This window comes from Oncorhynchus tshawytscha, unplaced genomic scaffold, assembly GCF_018296145.1.
Source record: "Oncorhynchus tshawytscha isolate Ot180627B unplaced genomic scaffold, Otsh_v2.0 Un_contig_431_pilon_pilon, whole genome shotgun sequence".
NCBI classification, from domain to species: domain Eukaryota; kingdom Metazoa; phylum Chordata; class Actinopteri; order Salmoniformes; family Salmonidae; genus Oncorhynchus; species Oncorhynchus tshawytscha.
In genome coordinates this window covers 6,192-14,342 of record NW_024606989.1, presented here as the reverse complement: position 1 = coordinate 14,342, position 8,151 = coordinate 6,192, and the positions used below count along the sequence as shown (strand labels likewise).

Here is an 8,151-nt window from a genome sequence, read left to right as displayed (position 1 = left end):
GAGGGTTGGATCCTATATGCTACTTGTATTATTGTCCTGTAAATGGTTCAGTGCCTGTAATTTAGTCTGTGTGTAGAATGGGGCATAAAGGAAATGACCTCTACTAATAAATGACTACTAGATTACAGTGAAAACAGCATACACATTTGGCTTGTGTATTCATTTGCCTGTAACTAATCAGACTTCCATTATGTTTACATAAAAAAGAGAATACTTCAAAATGAGAAGATCCTGCCATGGAAAAGACGACTGGGTGGACATAAAGTGGAAAGGAGGGGAAATAACTCCCACCATGCAGCAGGACACCTTCAGCTGTGGGGTCTTTGTAATGTAGGTTTGATAGTTATATTTTCAATAATGAATGGTTAGCTGTTATGTGACAATTAGGTCAAAAACTCTATTCTATTTTTTGGTGTAGATGGCCAAGGAAGTTGCACAGAACTTCCCCAACATCCCAAATTGATATGGAACCTTCAAAAAACAAATGGAGCAACTGCAGAAATAAATGGCTGAGGATAGAGGCAGGTGCTTATCGTTGTCTCTGATTGGGAACCATATTTAGGCAGCCATATTCTTTGAGTTTGTCGTGGGTGATTGTCCTTAGTGTCCTATGTGTACTCGTTGTTAGTTTGCACTAGATAGGCTGTTTCGGTTTCGTTTATTGTTTTTGTAAGTTCGTGTTTCTTTGTTTTATTAAACATGGATCGCAATCGACACGCTGCAGTTTGGTCCGACTCTCCTTCATCACCACTAGAAAACCGTTACAGAATCACCCACCACCAACGGACCAAGCGGCGTGTCAACAGGCAGGAGCAGCCGAAAAGGAGATGCTCACCAAGGATTTCTGGTCATGGGAGGAGATCTTCGACGGGAGAGGACCCTGGGCTAAACCAGGGGAGTGTAGCCGCCCAAAGGAGCAACAGGAGAAGAGGCAACAGAGGCAGCAGCAGCAGGAGCAGCAGCAGCTACAGTGGGAGAGGTTGCACCACCTGGAGATATGGACATGGGAGGAGGAATTGGACGGTAAAGGACCCTGGAATGAGCCTGGAGATTATTGTCGCCCCAAAGCCGAGCTGGAGGCAGCAAAAGCAGAGAGGCGGCATTATGAGGAGCTAGCACGGCAGAGCGGATGGAAGCCCGAGAGTCAGCCCCAAAAATTTCTTGGGGGGCTCACAGGGAGTATGGCTATGCCAGGTAGGAGACCTGCGCAAACTCCCTGTGCTTACCGGGGGCTGGAGAGACCGGGCAGGCACCGTGTTATGCTGTGGAGCGCACGGTGTCTCCAGTGCGGGTGCACAGCCCGGTTCGGTATATTCCAGCTCCTCGTATCGGCCGGGCTAGAGTGGGCATCGAGCCAGGTAAGGTTGGGCAGGCTCGGTGCTCAAGAGCTCCAGTGCGCCTGCACGGTCCGGTCTATCCAGTACCACCTCCACACCCCAGCCCTCCGGTAGCAGCTCCCCGCACCAGGCTTCCTGTGCGTGTCCTCGATCCAGTTCCAGCACCACGCACCAGGCCTTCAGTGTGCCTCGCCTGTTCAGCAGCCAGCACTTTTCTCCTCTCCTGCAGTCTCCCGCCTGTTTAGCGCCCAGAGCCTTCCTCCTCTACAGTGCGCCTCCCGCCTGTTCAGCGCAGCCAGAGCCTTTCTCCTCTACAGTGCTGCCGGAGCCTCCCGCCTGTTCAGCGCAGCCAGAGCCTTCCTCCTCTCCTGCGCTGCCGGAGTCTCACGCCTATCTAGCGCTGTTAGAGCTTTCCTCATCTCCAGCGCTGCCGGAGTCTCCCGCCTGTTTAGCGCAGCCAGAGCCTTCCTCCGACACAGCGCTGCAGGAGTCTCCCGCCTGTTCAGCGCAGCCAGAGCTGCCAGTCTGCATGAAGCAGCCAGAGCTGTCAGTCTGCATGGAGCAGTCAGAGCTGTCAGTCTGCATGGAGCAGCCAGAGCTGTCAGTCTACATGAAGCAGCCAGCTGCCAGTCTGCATGAAGCAGCCAGTCTACATGGAGCAGCCAGAGCTGTCAGTCCGCATGGAGCAGCCAGAGCTGTCAGTCCGCATGGAGCAGCCAGAGCTGTCAGTCTGCATGGAGCAGCCAGAGCTGTCAGTCCGCATGGAGCAGCCAGAGCTGTCAGTCTGCATGAAGCAGCCAGCTGCCAGTCTGCATGAAGCAGCCAGTCTACATAGAGCAGCCAGAGCTGCCAGTCTGCATGAAGCAGCCAGAGCTGTCAGTCTGCATGGAGCAGTCAGAGCTGTCAGTCTGCATGGAGCAGCCAGAGCTGTCAGTCTACATGAAGCAGCCCGAGCTGCCAGTCTGCTGCAGTCAGTCTGCATGGAAGCCAGAGCTGTCAGTCTACATGGAGCAGCCAGAGCTGTCAGTCTGCATGAAGCAGCCCGAGCTGCCAGTCTGCATGAAGCAGCCAGTCTACATGGAGCAGCCAGAGCTGTCAGTCTGCATGAAGCAGCCAGAGCTGTCAGTCTGCATGGAGCTGCCAGTCTGCATGGAGCTGTCAGTCTGCACGGAGCTGTCAGTCTGCACGGAGCTGTCAGTCTGCACGGAGCTGTCAGTCTGTAAGGAGCTGCCAGTCTGCAAGGAGCTGCCAGTCAGCACGGAGCCGCCAGAGTGGTCAGTCTGTAAGAAGCCGCCAGAGCTGTCAGCCTATATGGAGCAGCTAGTGCCGCCAGTCTGCCCAGCGCCGCCAGTGCCCCCAGTCTGCCCAGCATCGCCAGTCTGCCCAGCGCCATCAGTCTGCCCAGCATCGCCAGTCTGCCCAGCATCGCCAGTCTGCCCAGCACCGCCAGTCTGCCCAGCGTCGCCAGTCTGCCCAGCGTCGTCAGTCTGCCCAGCATCGCCAGTCTGCCCAGCATCGCCAGTCGGCCCAGCACCGCCAGTCTGCCCAGCGCCGCCAGATCTGCCAGCGCCGTCAGTCTGCCCACTCTTCCAGATCTGCCAGTCAGCCAGACTCTTCCAGATCTGCCAGTCTGCCCAGACTCTTCCAGATCTGCCAGTCAACCAGACTCTTCCAGATCTGCCAGTCAACCAGACTCTTCCAGATCTGCCAGTCAACCCAGACTCTTCCAGATCTGCCAGTCAACCAGACTCTTCCAGATCTGCCAGTCAACCAGACTCTTCCAGATCTGCCAGTCAGCCAGACTCTTCCAGATCTGCCAGTCAACCAGACTCTTCCAGATCTGCCAGTCAACCAGACTCTTCCAGATCTGCCAGTCAGCCAGGATCTGCCAGTCAGCCAGGATCTGCTGAAACCACCAGCCAGCCAGGAGCTGGTAGATCTATCTTGCCTGAGCTGCCTCTCACTCCTGAGCTTCCTCCAGATCTGAGCTTCCAGTCACTCCTGAGCTTCCTCTCACTCCTGAGCCAGGACTCCTGAGCTTTCTCTCACTGCCTGAGCTTTCTCTCACTCCTGAGCTTTCTCTCACTCCTGAGCTTTCTCTCACTCCTGAGCTTTCTCTCACTCCTGAGCTTTCTCTCACTCCTGAGCTTTCTCTCACTCCCGAGCTTCCCCTCAGTCCCGAGCTGCCTCGGTCCCGAGCTGTCCTTCAGTCCCGATCTGCTCCTCAGTCCAGTGGGGTTCTGGGTGAGGACTACTAGGCCATGGTCGGCGGCGAGGGTGGACTATCCAGGGACGAAGGGAGAGGGGACTAAGACATTAAAGGAGTGGGGTCCACGTCCCGCGCCGGAGCCGCCACCATGGACAGACGCCCACCCGGACCCTCCCTATTGTTTTGAGGTGCGTTCGGGAGTCCGCACCTTAGGGGGGTTCTGTCACGCCCTGGTCAAAGTATTTTGTGTTTATCTTTATGTATTTGGTCAGGCCAGGGTGTGGCATGGGGTTTTTGTAATTGTGGTGTGTTTGTCTTGGGGTTTTGGTGGTGGTATTGGGATTGTAGCTTAGTGGGTTGTCTAGCAAGGTCTATGGCTGTCTGGAGTGGTTCTCAATCAGAGGCAGGTGCTTATCGTTGTCTCTGATTGGGAACCATATTTAGGCAGCCATATTCTTTGAGTTTGTCGTGGGTGATTGTCCTTAGTGTCCTATGTGTACTCGTTGTTAGTTTGCACCAGATAGGCTGTTTCGGTTTCGTTTATTGTTTTTTGTAAGTTCGTGTTTCTTTGTTTTATTAAACATGGATCGCAATCGACACGCTGCAGTTTGGTCCGACTCTCCTTCATCACCACTAGAAAACCGTTACAGAATCACCCACCACCAACGGACCAAGCGGCGTGTCAACAGGCAGGAGCAGCCGAAAAGGAGATGCTCACCAAGGATTTCTGGTCATGGGAGGAGATCTTCGACGGGAGAGGACCCTGGGCTAAACCAGGGGAGTGTAGCCGCCCAAAGGAGCAACAGGAGAAGAGGCAACAGAGGCAGCAGCAGCAGGAGCAGCAGCAGCTACAGTGGGAGAGGTTGCACCACCTGGAGATATGGACATGGGAGGAGGAATTGGACGGTAAAGGACCCTGGAATGAGCCTGGAGATTATTGTCGCCCCAAAGCCGAGCTGGAGGCAGCAAAAGCAGAGAGGCGGCATTATGAGGAGCTAGCACGGCAGAGCGGATGGAAGCCCGAGAGTCAGCCCCAAAAATTTCTTGGGGGGCTCACAGGGAGTATGGCTATGCCAGGTAGGAGACCTGCGCAAACTCCCTGTGCTTACCGGGGGCTGGAGAGACCGGGCAGGCACCGTGTTATGCTGTGGAGCGCACGGTGTCTCCAGTGCGGGTGCACAGCCCGGTTCGGTATATTCCAGCTCCTCGTATCGGCCGGGCTAGAGTGGGCATCGAGCCAGGTAAGGTTGGGCAGGCTCGGTGCTCAAGAGCTCCAGTGCGCCTGCACGGTCCGGTCTATCCAGTACCACCTCCACACCCCAGCCCTCCGGTAGCAGCTCCCCGCACCAGGCTTCCTGTGCGTGTCCTCGATCCAGTTCCAGCACCACGCACCAGGCCTTCAGTGTGCCTCGCCTGTTCAGCGCAGCCAGCACTTTTCTCCTCTCCTGCGCTGCTGGAGTCTCCCGCCTGTTTAGCGCAGCCAGAGCCTTCCTCCTCTACAGCGCTGCCGGAGCCTCCCGCCTGTTCAGCGCAGCCAGAGCCTTTCTCCTCTACAGTGCTGCCGGAGCCTCCCGCCTGTTCAGCGCAGCCAGAGCCTTCCTCCTCTCCTGCGCTGCCGGAGTCTCACGCCTATCTAGCGCTGTTAGAGCTTTCCTCATCTCCAGCGCTGCCGGAGTCTCCCGCCTGTTTAGCGCAGCCAGAGCCTTCCTCCGACACAGCGCTGCAGGAGTCTCCCGCCTGTTCAGCGCAGCCAGAGCTGCCAGTCTGCATGAAGCAGCCAGAGCTGTCAGTCTGCATGGAGCAGTCAGAGCTGTCAGTCTGCATGGAGCAGCCAGAGCTGTCAGTCTACATGAAGCAGCCAGAGCTGCCAGTCTGCATGAAGCAGCCAGTCTACATGGAGCAGCCAGAGCTGTCAGTCCGCATGGAGCAGCCAGAGCTGTCAGTCCGCATGGAGCAGCCAGAGCTGTCAGTCTGCATGGAGCAGCCAGAGCTGTCAGTCCGCATGGAGCAGCCAGAGCTGTCAGTCTACATGAAGCAGCCCGAGCTGCCAGTCTGCATGAAGCAGCCAGTCTACATGGAGCAGCCAGAGCTGTCAGTCTACATGAAGCAGCCCGAGCTGCCAGTCTGCATAGAGCAGCCAGTCTGCATGGAGCTGCCAGTCTACATGAAGCAGCCCGAGCTGCCAGTCTGCATGAAGCAGCCAGTCTACATGGAGCAGCCAGAGCTGTCAGTCTACATGGAGCAGCCAGAGCTGTCAGTCTACATGAAGCAGCCCGAGCTGCCAGTCTGCATAAAGCAGCCAGTCTACATGGAGCAGCCAGAGCTGTCAGTCTGCATGAAGCAGCCAGAGCTGTCAGTCTGCATGGAGCAGCCAGTCTGCATGGAGCTGTCAGTCTGCACGGAGCTGTCAGTCTGCACGGAGCTGTCAGTCTGCACGGAGCTGTCAGTCTGTAAGGAGCTGCCAGTCTGCAAGGAGCTGCCAGTCAGCACGGAGCCGCCAGAGTGGTCAGTCTGTAAGAAGCCGCCAGAGCTGTCAGCCTATATGGAGCAGCTAGTGCCGCCAGTCTGCCCAGCGCCGCCAGTGCCCCCAGTCTGCCCAGCATCGCCAGTCTGCCCAGCGCCATCAGTCTGCCCAGCATCGCCAGTCTGCCCAGCATCGCCAGTCTGCCCAGCACCGCCAGTCTGCCCAGCGTCGTCAGTCTGCCCAGCGTCGTCAGTCTGCCCAGCATCGCCAGTCTGCCCAGCACCGCCAGTCGGCCCAGCACCGCCAGTCTGCCCAGCGCCGCCAGATCTGCCAGCAGCCAGACTCTTCCAGATCTGCCAGTCAGCCAGACTCTTCCAGATCTGCCAGTCAGCCAGACTCTTCCAGATCTGCCAGTCAGCCAGACTCTTCCAGATCTGCCAGTCAACAGACTCTTCCAGATCTGCCAGTCAACCAGACTCTTCCAGATCTGCCAGTCAACCAGACTCTTCCAGATCTGCCAGTCAACCAGACTCTTCCAGATCTGCCAGTCAACCAGACTCTTCCAGATCTGCCAGTCAACCAGACTCTTCCAGATCTGCCAGTCAACCAGACTCTTCCAGATCTGCCAGTCAGCCAGGATCTGCCAGTCAGCCAGGATCTGCTGAAACCACCAGCCAGCCAGGAGCTGGTAGATCTATCTACCTGCCTGAGCTTCCTCTCACTCCTGAGCTTCCTCTCACTCCTGAGCTTCCTCTCACTCCTGAGCTTCCTCTCACTCCTGAGCTTCCTCTCACTCCTGAGCTTTCTCTCACTCCTGAGCTTTCTCTCACTCCTGAGCTTTCTCTCACTCCTGAGCTTTCTCTCACTCCTGAGCTTTCTCTCACTCCTGAGCTTTCTCTCACTCCTGAGCTTTCTCTCACTCCCGAGCTTCCCCTCAGTCCCGAGCTGCCTCGGTCCCGAGCTGTCCTTCAGTCCCGATCTGCTCCTCAGTCCAGTGGGGTTCTGGGTGAGGACTACTAGGCCATGGTCGGCGGCGAGGGTGGACTATCCAGGGACGAAGGGAGAGGGGACTAAGACATTAAAGGAGTGGGGTCCACGTCCCCGCGCCGGAGCCGCCACCATGGACAGACGCCCACCCGGACCCTCCCTATTGTTTTGAGGTGCGTTCGGGAGTCCGCACCTTAGGGGGGTTCTGTCACGCCCTGGTCAAAGTATTTTGTGTTTATCTTTATGTATTTGGTCAGGCCAGGGTGTGGCATGGGGTTTTTGTAATTGTGGTGTGTTTGTCTTGGGGTTTTGGTGGTGGTATTGGGATTGTAGCTTAGTGGGTTGTCTAGCAAGGTCTATGGCTGTCTGGAGTGGTTCTCAATCAGAGGCAGGTGCTTATCGTTGTCTCTGATTGGGAACCATATTTAGGCAGCCATATTCTTTGAGTTTGTCGTGGGTGATTGTCCTTAGTGTCCTATGTGTACTCGTTGTTAGTTTGCACCAGATAGGCTGTTTCGGTTTCGTTTATTGTTTTTTGTAAGTTCGTGTTTCTTTGTTTTATTAAACATGGATCGCAATCGACACGCTGCAGTTTGGTCCGACTCTCCTTCATCACCACTAGAAAACCGTTACAGAATCACCCACCACCAACGGACCAAGCGGCGTGTCAACAGGCAGGAGCAGCCGAAAAGGAGATGCTCACCAAGGATTTCTGGTCATGGGAGGAGATCTTCGACGGGAGAGGACCCTGGGCTAAACCAGGGGAGTGTAGCCGCCCAAAGGAGCAACAGGAGAAGAGGCAACAGAGGCAGCAGCAGCAGGAGCAGCAGCAGCTACAGTGGGAGAGGTTGCACCACCTGGAGATATGGACATGGGAGGAGGAATTGGACGGTAAAGGACCCTGGAATGAGCCTGGAGATTATTGTCGCCCCAAAGCCGAGCTGGAGGCAGCAAAAGCAGAGAGGCGGCATTATGAGGAGCTAGCACGGCAGAGCGGATGGAAGCCCGAGAGTCAGCCCCAAAAATTTCTTGGGGGGCTCACAGGGAGTATGGCTATGCCAGGTAGGAGACCTGCGCAAACTCCCTGTGCTTACCGGGGGCTGGAGAGACCGGGCAGGCACCGTGTTATGCTGTGGAGCGCACGGTGTCTCCAG

The 8,151-nt window shown here is 56.3% G+C and overlaps 1 long non-coding RNA gene across 1 annotated transcript; it reads left to right on the top strand.

The window, feature by feature from the left end:
• Window positions 1-214: 214 nt before the first annotated feature.
• Window positions 215-514, top strand: LOC121842349. Its single transcript, XR_006081072.1, has 2 exons — window positions 215-330; window positions 419-514. It is a non-coding gene; the product is annotated as an uncharacterized LOC121842349 (long non-coding RNA).
• Window positions 515-8,151: the final 7,637 nt, after the last annotated feature.